The 15,141-nt window shown below is 49.8% G+C and overlaps 1 pseudogene; it reads right to left on the reverse strand.

Moving 5' to 3' along the window:
• Positions 1-11,844: 11,844 nt before the first annotated feature.
• On the reverse strand, positions 11,845-14,868 carry LOC144153546 (uncharacterized; annotated as a pseudogene).
• Between the last annotated feature and the right edge of the window lie 273 nt (positions 14,869-15,141).

A 15,141-nucleotide genomic window follows, 5' to 3' on the forward strand; every position in this document is an offset into this window, starting at 1 on the left:
GAGTTGCTTGCATTTCAACCGCGCAGCTATTCAGGCCGAGCATCGTCCGTCGGTCAGAGCAAAAAAAATTCGCTAGGGAAGTCCGGGGAATCGGACCCGGCACCTTAGCGGCGCTAAAGCAGCCACCAAACCACCGGGCCACCCCACAGGCCTCGAGGAGCGCGGGGTCAGCAGCGGCGGCCAGTTGGAGCCGATTGGGAAAAATATATACTCCTGCGGTCAGAACCGAACCTGGGTCTTATGAAACCGGCGTCTGTCTGACTGAGCTGTCACCTCCTTTCAGGCGCAGTCCACTCTAGGAGAGGTGTGCAAGGCTGCGGACGAAGCGATCTCGCGGTCTGCCAGACATGGAGAACTTACGATGGAAAGTTCGGAAATTTATGTGAAATAATGCGAGAGAGGCCGCCAGATCTACTGTTTTCCCTGTATTTCACCACAAGTGCAAGCTTGGCCCGTTTTTTAAATGGAATTTCTGCTATTCGTTGCTTCATATTCTGTACATATTGTTTAATATTCTGTACATATTCTGTACAAAAGCTCCAAATATACTGACTCTGCAGCAGAAGTAGGGCTCAGCATGTAGGAGAATCAGTTCAGTTGGACACGTCAAACTGGCGCCTGTGTTGGCTTTTTTTTTTCTTTTTTAGGCTCCAGGGGCGCGTTCGTGCGCAACTACGTACCCGAACCCGCCGGCTCCGAGCATTTTCATGCTCTTGAAGTCACGCATCCGGGGAATGTAGGTGCCGAATGGAGGTGATTTGGGCAGATTTAACTGCAAAAAGCGAAAGGACAATGTTTTGATAAAATTCGTTCGGGCAGCAAAAAGTCACTTTATTAAATGCATCAAGCTATCTCACAGATTTTATGGCTTTGCCGCAGCCAGTTTGATCATTCGGCCACAGCTGAGGCTTAACTATATCTTGTTTAGAAGGACTTGTTGTTGGGCGAGTTGGTGCATTTTCTCAGAAGGTGCATTTTCTCTGCGCCTGTCTTTGTGTACCTCTCTCTGTGTAGCGTCTTCGTTAGCGCAGTTTACCCCTTCTTAACCATATCTCATGCGCCGTGTTTGTAAAACTCTTCTGTGCCATTCCAAAGGTCCCTACCCTTCAAAGAATACAAAGCGAAATCCTATATTTCGAGTCTCACCGATAATACTTTATGAAATACAGAAAGAAAGCCGGTTCGTCAGCTTGTGTTCGGAATTTTTCGTGGCGTGTAAACTTCTGACGAACACCCAATCCTGGGTTTTTAAATTTAGCTATCGGCTTCCAGCTGGAAAGCAATTATGATTAGCTAAGCCGTGGTCACGCCTGTCTATTTGATATCCGAGGAAAACAGACAATTTCATTTTATTTCCTGCTCACTTTTTACCCCCATGTACTTAAATAAAATCTTTTATAACTGTGAAAAACACTCAAGCTTTCAGGAATGCCCGCATGTTTTCTGTGCCGCCTCCACTTTTCGGTTGTCGACCCCCTGTCAGGAATCCACCCATCTTTCGTGCTTTTGTTTCATCTCAAGTTGAATTTCCTTATTTTATAAAGACCTTGATGTTCCTCAACTACAACGCGGCGAAATCCCAAAATACCGTGTATGCGGCAAACACAGTTAGACTAATATTTTCTATTCTGACATGTGGCGCAACATATCTCGTTTTTTTTAGAGGGGCGATGAAGGCAAACTACAAGCTCAGTTCATTATAAAGGCTGTTTGGTCCCAATTACAATAGCAGTCTCATCGTCAACTTCACAGAAATAATCGAGATATGAAAGAAACATTTAACAGTGCCGAGTCCCCAGCAACTTCCCGGTGATTTTTTATAACGTCACAGAATATTTTCTACGCGATTGGCAGTCGCAGACCTAAGCCACCGTCAAACTAAAAATCCCGGGCCATCTCCACTAATGTGAAACCAGGGGAGGGGCGAAGCGTGTAGTGTAGAAGTGCCTTCAAAGGTTGTAAGTCTCTTGCCACACGGCGCGCCCTGATTGGGCGCCGGTGAAGCGCTGCGGAGAGGAGAAATCGCATGCTTGCTGAGGCGGTGGCGCCCTCTCTCGTGTTGAACCAAATTTAAGCAATAAATGAGACAAACTGGCCATGAGTTTTCTTTGCGTCACGCGCCGCAGCATGCTCACAAGTATGCTTCACGAAAACCTGGCGTTTGCAACCCAACTTCTAGACGGAATAGAACAAATTTCTGTTAATGCAAATAAATCCTAATTATTCCTGTATTTTAACTAGCCTAAATTATGTTAGTTTCTGTTGAACCGGCTTTATTCATAATACACTTGTTTGTTTTTTTACCATCGTTTCACAACTTTATTTACAGTGACGACATGAGACGACGACAGGAAACGCCAACAGCCCGAGGTCCTAAAACATGGCTCCTAAACATGGCTGGGAAATGGTAGCGGCGTATCTCGTTCCGTTTAATTGTATCCCCTGAAGGCTAGCCAGCTGTTAATGCGCATTTAAGAATGTTTTATTGACGGGCCCTAGCACCTCACTCCTGCCCATATTGCGTTGCTATGCCTTGAGTGGCGGGCACTTAGTTGCTTATACATCGTTGGTTCGACTGCGCTGGATAAAGAAGAAGGCGGACACGTGCACTTGACGTATACAGACTGGACAATTTGAAATTTATTTAATATTTCAAGAACGTTTTTTGCGGTTAATCATGGCTGGAATCGAGCCGAGTGCGCCACGAAAATCTTGTTTTTTCAAATAGAACTAAGTTGGATTTCGCCTTCGTGGCCTCTTTAACAAGAAAAGTTCAGATCGGCGTTTTTTCACCTGGGCTGCTGTTATGCGTGATCACGTTTTAATGCGATACTGTTCACTCCGTGGGTCCGTCGTTCGTGGGCAAGAAATGATGCACAGGCATACGATGCTTTTGCTGGTTACCTCATGTTGGGGGGAACGAAATGATGTCAGGCGCGGAGTTACGCAATAGAACATACCCGGGTGGCCCTTGAACGGCTAACACTGAAAATGTCGATCTCTTAAAAACTCTTTCCGTGTAATCTGCCTAAAAAGATACATAAATATTACAGCTGAAACACGCCTATGCACGGCGCAAACGACCATCAATAATCGGCGATTGTGAAATCGATATTGAGAAAAGCGCGGCATTTGCGGCCAGCCTGAAGTGATGTCGCGGCCGACGAGCGAGCGGCCGGCCGGCCGGAGCAAACCTGCGCGCAACAACTCGCGCTGGCGGCAACCCTAAAGAGCGCCCAACGGTAGGGCCAACGGAGCTCGACTGGTTTTCTTGGTTGGCCATAATGTCACTTCCGCTTCATGGCTGTTTCGGGATCCGCCGCTAGGGGCAGCGGCGTCGGCGGGGCACCTATTTTAAACGTTTCTAACAAATTAACAACACATTTCATGGGTCTACCAGGCATGCCCCCGTTAGATTGGCGGTACGTATTGTACGCTCAGAGAAAATTTGGCAGAGGGGAAATTTTGGTGCAGTTGGCCTTTAATGGAGCGTTTATAATGACGTCGCACGACACTTAGACACGACTTTCTTTTCGTTTTAACAGCGAAGCTGTGGACCAAATGGTTTGTGTATGGTGTCCGCAATTAAAAGCACCAAGAAAATGCCCAGGGCTCGTGCACGTGCATCGAGCGCAAGTTCGTCAACCTAAGCACACCCATTTAAGGAGATTGGCCAATATTGGCCCGAAAAAACAAGAAAAAAACTCCAGCGTTCGCCGTACCATGACAACACTTCGTCGGAACGAGAAAGACACATCATAGCGTACGTCCTTCGTTCGTCGTCATGTCGTTGTGCGCTTGCGTAGTGCAGCGTAGAAGAGCTGCGACTTGAATGTCGAAGCTGCTGTAGGTGATCATTGACGCCACATGGCCCCGCCGCGGGTAGTTCGCATGGCCAAGGAAGAGGCCGCGCTTCGAGAGGCTCGGCGTGCAAAGCATCCGATAGAGACGATAAGTCGCGTTTGCTGAGTGGCGTATGGAAACGCCGCCCAAAAGGACGAGCTCAATCCAGCCTTGCTCAGCATAAATTCATTGAAATGCCGTGCCGCCGACCTCAACCACGACACCACAACGATGCTAAAACTCAACTTGGTGTCTGTCAATGCTCACCGACCACAGCTTCGGCATTCGAGTGTTGCGCGGGAGTGCAAGCGTCCCTGAATTTTCGTAGCGTTAGCTACACTGGCCGAAGTTGAGCAGTTTCGCCGCGTGGACCCTGAAGGGCCGTGCAGCCCGTGCTGCGCAAGCGCAAAGAGCATTGGATTGTAATGGATTGGATTTGGATTGGATTAAATTAGATTGTAATGGATTGGATTGAAATCCAATTCGATTGGAATACGGGTGTGTAGATAATTGGGTCTGCACATTCGCCGGTCTGCGCATTTCAGAGGAGTGACGTCATAGCCATGGCAGACGCCCTGGCGGCGGCGCGTGCCGAGCTGTGTACTTCCGTTGCGCAAGTCTGTCGCTGCGCCGGAGCCGCTTGATAGCCGTTTCGCGTGGCTCCTGTGGAGCCGTGCTGCGCATGCGCGAGGAGCATTGACTGGACTGTACTGGACTGGATTGGATTGGATTGCTGAACCTTAGCTCACGCTACGTGTACCCTGGCATAGCTGAGCTAAGACTGCTAATTTTTTTTCGTAGGAGAGTTCTCAGCCGCTACTTTACCATTCGCGCGACCCACGGTCACTATCTAACGCTTTAATTAATAATCCTATAGAAATGCTTTTCACTGTTCGTGTAGTTTTGCAGCCGGAAGTGATTCACCCTTGCGGTCACGTGCCCCATCTGCCGCGTGCAGAAGAAGAGGAAGGCGCAGTGAGGCATTCCAGACGAGTGTTCTCCGAGCTGTTGAACCAGGGTTTTGTTTCGAGCCGACGCTTCAGCTACAACCGGCATGCGTGGACACCGCGCCGGCAGATCGGCGTCTCCTGCGAGTCGTTCGGCACCGGCCGGAAAGGCAAGCCCCCCCGACGGGGGCCACCGAAGGGCCAAGCGCAGGGACGGCAAGAGACGCAAGGTACGCGCTGCACGCGCAACTTCCCAATACGTTTGGAACCCGTGCATGTTTGCAACATGTTTGGAACCCGTGCTTTACAAATATCGATACAAGAGACAAGAAAAGAAAACTACCGCCCCCAATCAATCAACCAATTGCCGCCCGTATGTGCCTACGGGTATACAAGGCGCCCGGGGTGTATACACGCCTCGCGGTGAACTGAACAAGTCAAACGGTCGTTAAAGGTAAGCTGAAGCGGTTTTAGAATTAAAAGAAAAGTTGTCTAGCAGCAAGTACACATTGAACAGTTCCCGTGTACGAAATATTTTCGCAATACATGCAATAGAAGCGCTGCAATGGACCCTATGCGAAATTGCTTGGTGATCTAGCAACACTGATGTGTGACAGACCGTCCGCCATATTCGTACGGGCGCCGATCGGGAAGTCTCGTATTGTTTACTGTGGAAGAGTAGGTGAGGGTAACGAGGTATGGCTCGAACTGGACGGCGTTTTCCGGCTCCCGACCGCGGATTGTGGACGAAGAACTTGTCTGCGCTGCCGACTGTGTCTGAAGACTCATACCACTCGGGATGCCGCGCCAAAGACACATCCGAGCGGTAGCGGAGCAGGGCATGCCGCCTATCCACCGGGGCGAATTGCTCGCCTTCATCGGTGCGGACAAACACGTGCGACACGCAGTAAGTAAATCCCTCTTCGTTTTTTTTCTTGACGCGAGTTAACCGGTATGAGCATTTGTATGGCACTTTGTTCACCGTTGTTTACCATGCAAATGCGTAGCGGGGACCCTGTTGCAGTAACCCTGAAAGAGGAAAGCGACAATCGCCAGACCGTGCCGCTAGTGGGTGGATTATTTATTTTCAAATGCTGTACATCGAATTTACGGGATGAGTTTTGGCGAAGATGTTTACGGAAAGGTTGCGGCCGTTTTCCGTGATGGTCGTCCGCCCGCGCGTTTGCTGCAAAGCAATCGCGCTTTGCGGCGAAGTGCACATACGCCTGGAAGTGCACATACGCCTGGAATTTTCTGTTTTTGAGTGTTTTCATTATTTATTGAGCATGCTCTGCCGGAAAAATCTGTTTGTGTGTCTTTCTTCTCCTTTTTTGGCGGTGGGGTGGTTGTGTTTGTTTCTAAAGCGCATGTTTTTGGTGTGCACGAACAGATAATACAGTAAAACCTCGTTAGCTTGAACTCACTGAACTAAAATATATTTTTTTAATTCGATAGGTCATCGGTATAGCCCGCATTTTTACCTGTTTATCTCGAAAGTTTTTGGAAGTGAGTTCTAGATAATCATAATATTGCTTGCTTAAGTTATGACGAACACAATTATGCGGGTACTGGTATCATTACCCACGGTGAGGTTTATAAATGCTAAACTTCCTTCTCTTGAAAATACATTAACAAAGCATGCAGCGATACTTGCACGCTCGAACTTGAAAAACAATTTTGACATCATTGCTGTTTGAGGTGTAGATTATTGCCCTTGCAACAGTGTTAAGTAAGGCACAAAATCTGGTCATTTTGAGTCTGTTCCTTGCGGCCACTGCTTTCTGCTCTGTCCCTTTACCATAAACTGTAGCGGACTAGTCCTATTCTTCCCTGAGTGCTATTTACTGTTACTCCCTCTGTTCTTGCAGGTTGGGCCTCATTCATGTGCTCAGCATCTACTTTCGCTCCCAGAAGAAAAGTGGCCGGTCCTATGTTGTGTGCCTCACCTTTGAGACGGACAGTGGGGCGATTGTGGAGGCAGCGTGCGAGTGCCCGGCGAGTTGCAGTGGAGCATGGAGTCACATCCTGGCTGTTGTGCACCTACTCGCCCTCTTGCAAGCCGAAGGTTTTAATAGGCGCCAATGGAGCTTGCGTGCACTGAGCTGCCACAACAGTGGGGACGTCCGAGACAGCAGGGCATCAAGCCAGCGAGTGTCCAAAACATTGACTGGAGAAGCCCACGAGAAAATGGCCCCTCCCTTCCCTGACCAATGCGTCTGTTCGATGCACGTCGAGTACAGGAGTAGGCTAAGGCGTTGCGCTGCTGAGCACGAGGTCGCGGGTTCGATTCCCGGCGGGGGGCGGCCGCTTTTCTGATGGAGGCGAAAAGCAAAAACGCCCGTGTGTACGAGATTTCGGCGCACGATAAAGATCTCCAGGTGGTCAAAATTAATCCGGAGCCCTCCACTACGGCGCGCCTCATCGCCTGCGTTGCGTCGGCGCGTTAAACCCCACAATCAATCAATCGAGTACAGGAGTAATGGGAGCAGCAACAAAGTGCCGTGCAGGCGCTTGGGAGAAAACTTGGTAGCCTTGGGAATGGGTTTTTTGCCCCAGTTGTGCTGGCCTCTCCCCCCACAGTGACAGAAACAAGGACTGGCATCGCACCTGAAGGGTCACCTATGAGCTACCAGCAAGCATTCATGCCACATTACGCCGTGGTCACCTCGGGAGCACGCAGAGGCTGGGAAACGTCGTATTTACTAGACCGCGGCATGCAGGGGTGCGCGAATGCTTCCCTTTGTTTCATTTATATCCACAGTTTGCTATACTGCACACGCTATAAATCAGCGCAGTAGTTTAATTTACTGGGATTTTCACTGTGGATACAAAAAAAAAGCAAAATTGATATCAAGCTGATCCGCGGCGGCCTGATGCAACTCTGGCCGTTTTCTTGTTTTTTAATAAAACTTGAAAATTGTCTCAGCTACCTACATCAATGGCCACTATGATTGCGTCGGAGGCATGAATGCAGCATGTGACAAACTAGAGGAGTGAGTGTCTATTTTAGTCGCAAAATATTCAACAGTAAATACATCATGGCTGAAATGACAATGGGCAACAAGTCTGACGTAACAACAAAACTTGACCTAACAACAAACCTTTCAGCCTGGAAAATCGGGAACCAAGTGCAAAAGCTGAAATCATCATAAAACAGTGTACGCCACTTGTGCAACTACACGCGGCTAAATTCAACGTAAAAGAAACCAACAACATACTCCATACCGTGCGCGCCCGCCACAGAGGAAATTTTCAACCGCGCCGTGACGGCGTAGTGCGGCAAGAAACGTTTGTTTACAGCCCTAGGTAATATAAAAGCTCGTGTAGGGGCTAAGCGGTACCATTTAACAATGAAATGAAGCGGGCGCAGAGCCAAGGGACGAGTGGAGAAACAGCCTAATTTTGGCAACGTGTGGTACTGTTTTCCCGGTGGAGCGCCGCTGCCAGTCGCATGAATGGGTGGCGCACGCTCAGGCTTCATTTAGAATACAAAGGCTGGACCACAGAACTCCAACGCAGCTGTATTTTTCATCCGGACAGCGTCTACGGAATCCCGCGCTTAGCAAACCAACGACAAGTATTCGCTCCCAGCGCACCGCGCCCAGCGTGTCACAAAGGTTGCTCGCGCCGGCATAGTTCGCGTCAGGAAGTTCGTTCAAGAGCGTGGAACTTCACATATTTTTTTCTCCATTTGTACCGGTATTTCCGCATTGCGTGCACTGCGACACGGAGCAATGCTCCGGCATTGCAGTCCATCACCAAGAGCGGTCAATGCCCGCCTTCTATGTTTTGCTAATTGGTTTCGGTTTCAAACGACCGCACCAAAATGGCGGACCTAGTTACCGGAGTCGACGTGAGATGGCGGGGCGCATTTTGCATAGGGTCTATACGCAAACAAAATTGGCCCGATGCACCGCCCCCATCTCGGCGCGCTATGCCGGAAGACCGAAGAGCGGAAATGAAAACCAGCCGGAAAACGTCATACCTGAACTTGCGGCCGGATCGGCCGCCTCTGCCACGCTCTTTTCGCCGTGTTTCCTGTAGATGCTCGCCACAGGAAGAATGACACTTGTTGTTGTTGTTGATATAGCACTACTTTGTACAATTTTCGTGTTCAAAAAGTATGCACGAACGCCAAACGAGGCATACGTTACCATGCCGTATTCCTAAGCAGGATAATACCACGCCGGGATGTTTTATAACATACGGAAGCGACAACCGAGGGGGCTGTGCTTGATGACAGAGAATGTATACGTTAGATACTTTGTAAAACGCTCCAATGCGTTTTTTTTTTTAGTGCGACGTACGTGAATGTTCACATTAGGCAGTTTTAGCATAACGGTACCGTGTTTGCGTTACCGTTTACCGTGTGAGTGCTAAGCGCGAGAGTTACCGCGAACGAACTTACCGGCACAGGCTTCACCGTCGCCAGCGGCTTCCGGTAACACGGTAAACGGTAACGCAAAGACCGTAACGATATGCTAAAACTGCCTATTAGATGCTAGATTTAGGAAGGATGGTGAGTACTGCTGCACTTTTGCCCGGGATGTTTCGTTCAGTTCCAGAAACAAAGTCACATTTGTTCGGGAAATACCTGTTTCGTTAAACGCGTCGGTTTTCTTTCCCTGATGGGCTTAGAACAGTGTTCTAAGAACCCGATTTTTGACGAAACTAAAACAAGGTGCCAATCCTAGTAGAAGTTCTTTCCTGGCTAATAGGTGAACAGTATTCCTACAAAGTAAAAGATCCAAGACCACCACATTACTTATTTTGCAAGTATACATGCCACGAGAAGGTAATATTTGTCTGGAATGAAAAAACACCGCTCCGAACCACCACCGTACCGCAATTTGAGAGTGACTGCGGGGGTTTAATTCTTTGCCCAAGATTCCGTGTGCCTGCATAATATAACCTGGTAAGCACTTTTGCTGCGGAACCTCAATTGTGCTCCAGCGATAGTCGTTGATATACATAACGATGATACTAAAAAAAGTAGGAGCGAAGAGTAAGTATATGACCTTTGTCCGACTAGCGCGGTAAATGCTTAAATCTAGAAATGCTGAAACAGGCCAACGATATATTATCACAAAAGATTGGTGATTATTTCCCAAAGTACATTTCGCTGGTACATTGTTTATAAAACCGCTCTTAATCTTGGGCATGAATGGTTTCGTATATGGTAACAAACGCTTCAGGCAGTGCCTAATAATAACGTAAGGAATAGAAACCCCCTATGCTGGTTGCCCAGTTCAGAAATATTCTGACGGAACCCTCTAGTCGACGCCACAGTCACTGCTTTGGGGCTCTCGGTCGTGTAAAGCAAATTTATGCTCTAAGATACTTAAACCAACAGCACGGGAAGTTGTAAAATAAACTTGCAGTCATATGCGAACAATACACTGCAAGCCAAATTGCCGAAAAGGCAAGCGCCGCTGCCGCGCGATCGTTTCCAATGATTCCGACAACCTGCGCGGCCGATGGGTGTCCTCCTTAGACGTCATGACGGGCGCAACCAATCAGAGGCGTCAAAGACGAAGAGCGCGCGTCTTTCAAACGGGACCGCGCGTTTTGCAAGATAAGGGCCGATTGGACTTATTTACGATAAAATTCAATGGGATATTCGGAGTCAGCGTGCAAGAAACTATATAAACGTACCTCTAGCTCAATTTTTTTGGAAAGTGCTTCAGCTTCCCTTTAAGGCTGAGTGCTGCATTGCGCGAAATTCCGGTGTGTCTAGCCACCACCCACTGCTATAACACCCTGTTGACATAGGGCACCCTGTGGTTTTTTCGCCGCCCCTCTCCAGAGGACCAGCCTTAAGGATCGTGGTCAAGCCAGGGGAGGCAGAGGGGTAGCCACCGCATGCGTAGTTGGGACGGGCTTGTGTTCCAGCGCCTACGGCGTCGAGACGAACAGTGAGTGCCCCGCACCACGTTAGGCCTTCCCGCTGAACTTGCCGATGGGACGTGCACCGCGATTCTCTGATCGCCCCTGGAGCATGTGCGGAATGGACGACGCCGGCAGTTTGTGCTGGCTGCCCTCCGCTGCTCACGTCTTCTGCCGCCACTTTGTTCGCATTTGAAATGAACGTGGCCGGTGCGAACCGGAAACGCTGGTGAGGGAGAAGTCGTCTCGCCACACAGCTGGTTCGAGCCAGTTGGCAGCTGCTGCCGATCACGGCAGCAATGGCGCAGCGTCGGGGCAGCTGCTAGGGACGGTAGTGATTTTGCTGCGAAGCAGTATTACCCATGAGATGTTTCAGTGGCACGGCCTGGCTCTGACGTCGGCTTCGGGATTCGCGCCGCTGTCGCCTGCTACACTCCGCTTGTGAGGGACAGCAGTGCCTGTGCTAGAAACCACCCGCTCTGATGCTTTAGTACATTAAAATGCGTATTTCAAGTAATTCAGATATTTCTGCCAGCTTCTGACACATTTGAATAATTCTGAATCTGAAGCTGCGCCAAAACACGCCCTAAACAGCCTTCGCTAAAGCAGACGACAGAGCCGACGGAATGGTCCCCGCTGTCGCGCCCGCCGGCGCGCAGGGAACGCTGGGTAATAGCGCGCGTTCGCCGCGCCGTCTGCACTGTGCTCCGTGAGTGAAAACCGCCCTCCCCCTCATCAGCCGCGTTAGGAGTTTCTTGTCCCGCACGCCGCGAAGGAACCGTTGGCTGGTAGAGGTAGAAAGCTTTGCTTTAAAACACGGTTGACCCGTGCGCGGTTCAATGGGGTGTGCACATCTGCCGCGTCTTGCCGTCCGCTGAGTCAACGTTTTTGGCGGCGGCCGCGCCTGTGTCGCGTTCTAAGCCACCCTTCCACCCCTTTTCCCGCGTTTCCGCTACTGCTCAACGCCACCTAGAGAAGGTTTCAAGTCCGGGGGGCTTGTTCAGTGACGTAGAGCTAGTGGGCTTGCTCCGGCCGCACGCGAGCGCGGTGGACAAGCAATTGCACGAGTTTTTGCCGCAGCCGCCTGCTTCCCGCTTTATGATATACTAAACAAAAAAGGGGAAAATCGCACAAATGAGTTTTCGTTCGAAAGCAGTGAAACGTTGGCTCATTTATTTGTCAGTGTCTGAAGTTTCCTTTTTCTGGACTTGTTGTTTTCGTCCTGCACTTTGTCGTTGAGCACTCGGCAAAAATTCTTGAGTAGGATGTTGGTACTGCACCACAGCACATGCTTTAAAACAACTTCACTTTTGTGTCCTTGTTCGCAGTCGTCGAAGTCGGAAGAGTCGTCGTCGTTCAGCAGCTCTGACGTTAGCTCAGTGACGAGCTGTTGCTGGTTGGGAACATTTAAGAACTCTGGTCGTTTAGAGAGCTCCTCAAAGACAACATAGTTGTGGGCCACATCGTTCACCGCTGCCATTGCAGGGTAAACAAGTCCTCCCCTGTCAATATCCTTGACAAGGCTCTGCATTGGATCGGTCGCTGAAACCGCGATGCTCTTATTCACAGTCAGGGCGTCCTTGCAACTTTCACATTTCAGCCGCTTCAGGGCGATCTGCACTGCGTACCCGGCGACATAAGCCAGGACAGGGATGATGTCCGAGTTTCGACAGCGCTTGCGCGGTGACAATGACATTGCAGCTTGGCCGCGGTACGTCTGCTCGCTTATGAAAGTCTTCGCAATGTTGATCTCCGTCGGCTTCACTTCCAGTCCTTTCGGATGACGTCCCTATTTGGGGCAGTGTGTTTTAAAGCCGCAGCTTAGTTTCCCCTTCGTACAGCTGCCTTATGGATACATGATATTGAGAGCCAGCAAGCCGTCTGTACCTTCCAAAGCGATCTTTTAGGAGGTCCGTTTGGAATTTGCCGAGCAGGACGACGACATATGCAGCTCATCAAAGCAGTATCTGCAGATCTCTATTAGAGCTTGGGTGGTCTGGTGTAGAGCACCGTGTGTCTCCTTTGTCAGCTTGCAAGTGTCAGCCTGTTTCTCTTTCCAGCACTCCAGCCAGTCAAGGAAGTCGTACAGAGACGACAGCTTGGGGTCCCTTTCCGAAGGAAACACGGGCTCTTTGAAGTCATCACGAAAGCGAGCTCCTTTAAAGGGCGTTTTCACGTTGACAATTTTCCACCGTTTGACGATGGTTTCCATGAAGCTCGCTGTCTGCTCGTAGTGTTTCAGCTGGTGCTTTGCCCCGATTTCGCGAAGTGCGTTTGGTCCAGACTCACTGAACACTTGCAGAGCAAGCTGGACATTTTGTTTTCCAATGTCCGATGGGGACACAGCTTTCCTGGACACAGTGTACCCGTATCGCAGCAGCTGGTCACATTCCAATTCATAAGCGGCTTTAATTGTTTTGAAATATACGTATAGCATTTGCCGCTGCCCTGTCTCATCCGGTTTGAACGCTGGAAACCAGAAGCACTGGTCGTTGGTTTTCAGCCAGTTACTGCGCACACATTTGAGTATGTGGACAGGGTCTATCACAAAAAACAGTGGCCTTTGCGCGTCGCATGGATGTGGAAACACAAAATCATTTGTACGGGACTTTGGAGAGGACGTTGGAATGGCCGGGATGACGGTGGGTTTAAATGGCAGCATCGCTTTTCTGTTAATTGCGTTATTGTCTGTCACAACGCAGATCACCTTGAAGCCAATTTTTTCGAGCGCACAGATTACTTCTCTTAACCACTTGTGCAGAAACTCGGCGTTTGGCTTGTGGACGGGAACGATGTGCACAACTTCCTCAAACGTGTTCATCAAGCTGTGCACCACGAAGACGAACGCGCTGTTCGCTGCTTGTCCGGAGTTCGCTTCAACGCCAGAAATTTTTCCACCTTTGTAATCAAAGAATGGCTTCATATGAATCTCATCGACCATTAAGGTGACGTGACGTTGATCTTCGCTTAAGTTGCCAATTTTTTAGCAATGTAGCTAAGGAACGCTGCATCCTGCTGCTCATTATGGGGACTCATTCCAAACGATGAGCAGACGGAACGAACTGTCCGTGGGTGGGGTAGGATGAGGCTTCCATGGCTACGCCGGAATCTGTATGCATGGGCCGAAACAGTAAACAGGAGGCAGCAAAACACCATGAAGTCTACTGAATAGCGCCTTCGTTCCTTTTTCACGAAGTGTAGGTTTACTTGTTCAATCAGTAGCTTCATCCCTGGCGCTTTTTCTTCTTGTTGTGATAATTTTTCCAGAAGAGAAATTATCGTTGCCCGGGCATCATTGTCTGAATCTTCAGAGGAGCCGTTCAGACCACTGTCATACTGCTCGACGCCATCAAGAAACTCTAGCACCCCCCGTTTGCTGTTTGCCACCACTGGGACAAGCAGGTCGCACCCCAGTCGCCTGACCGCTGTCTTTGCAACGTGTAGTGTAATCGTAAGGTCTTGCTTTACGACAACAGAGTACTTGATGCTGGGCGCTTCATCGTCAGTTATGGGCAGCAAAATTAGGTTCCCGTTGGTTTCGATAGCATGCCAGAATTTGGAGTGCTTGCTACTGACACACACAATTAAATCCTGTACGCAATGAATCTTGTCCGCTTCCTCCTCATTGCGGGCAGTAAGAACGAACTGAGCGAGCGCTTTTTGCAAGGACGCAGCATCTAACCGTGTTCGTTTTGCCTCTGGGTCCTCTCGTCTCGTTTCTTGTTTGCTAATGTAGCTCGGGCATGACGGGAAAATCGTCGGCACTGCGTCTGGGCGCAGTCGCACTTGGGAAAGTGGCACTGTAACTGTGCGTCCAGTCACTTCGTCCACATGACTGCCTTCACGGAGAATGTCGTCCGGCTCGAAATGGCGCTCGCACACCTGAAACAGTATGCACGCTACGTAAATTCGAGTTACCTCTACTACAAATTAATGAATGCAACATTATAACGCTCACTACAAGCGAAATAAGCCGCAAAGGCAAAATGTGCTTACCTTCGAGTGTTTCGTTACGGATAAGTTATCCCTCGGTATGGCTCGTATCCATCGCTGTCGCGCTAGCTCATCTTTGGGGAACGCAAACACGTGCACTCTTGGACCGGAATCGTAGTTCCCATTGCAGCGGGGCACACAACATTTGCCGGGCATTTTCCCGGTGCACCTCACATCACGAAACACACTACAGCACAGTACACACAGCACACTGAATTTTCGCTGGAAAATTTGGCTCGAACGCGTCCTGAAATGAGGAAAGACGATCGGCGTACTCTGCCAGCCACCGACGCGAACAGGGCATGTCCGGACGGGCGGCGGTCAAAGTTTTTCTCCGTTCAGTCACCCTTCCCTCCGCGGCCGCTGAAGGTCGTTCGGCGGGAAGCGTCAGCCCGCTACCCCCGACAAGTGGTGACGTAGCCCCACCAGAAACCCGCCCTTGCTCTGGGTGGCGTTGTACTGCTGCGCTGCT

This window comes from Haemaphysalis longicornis, unplaced genomic scaffold (assembly GCF_048455015.1).
Source record: "Haemaphysalis longicornis isolate Haplotype H1 unplaced genomic scaffold, Haemaphysalis longicornis Haplotype H1 scaffold_9, whole genome shotgun sequence".
NCBI classification, from domain to species: Eukaryota; Metazoa; Arthropoda; class Arachnida; order Ixodida; family Ixodidae; genus Haemaphysalis; species Haemaphysalis longicornis.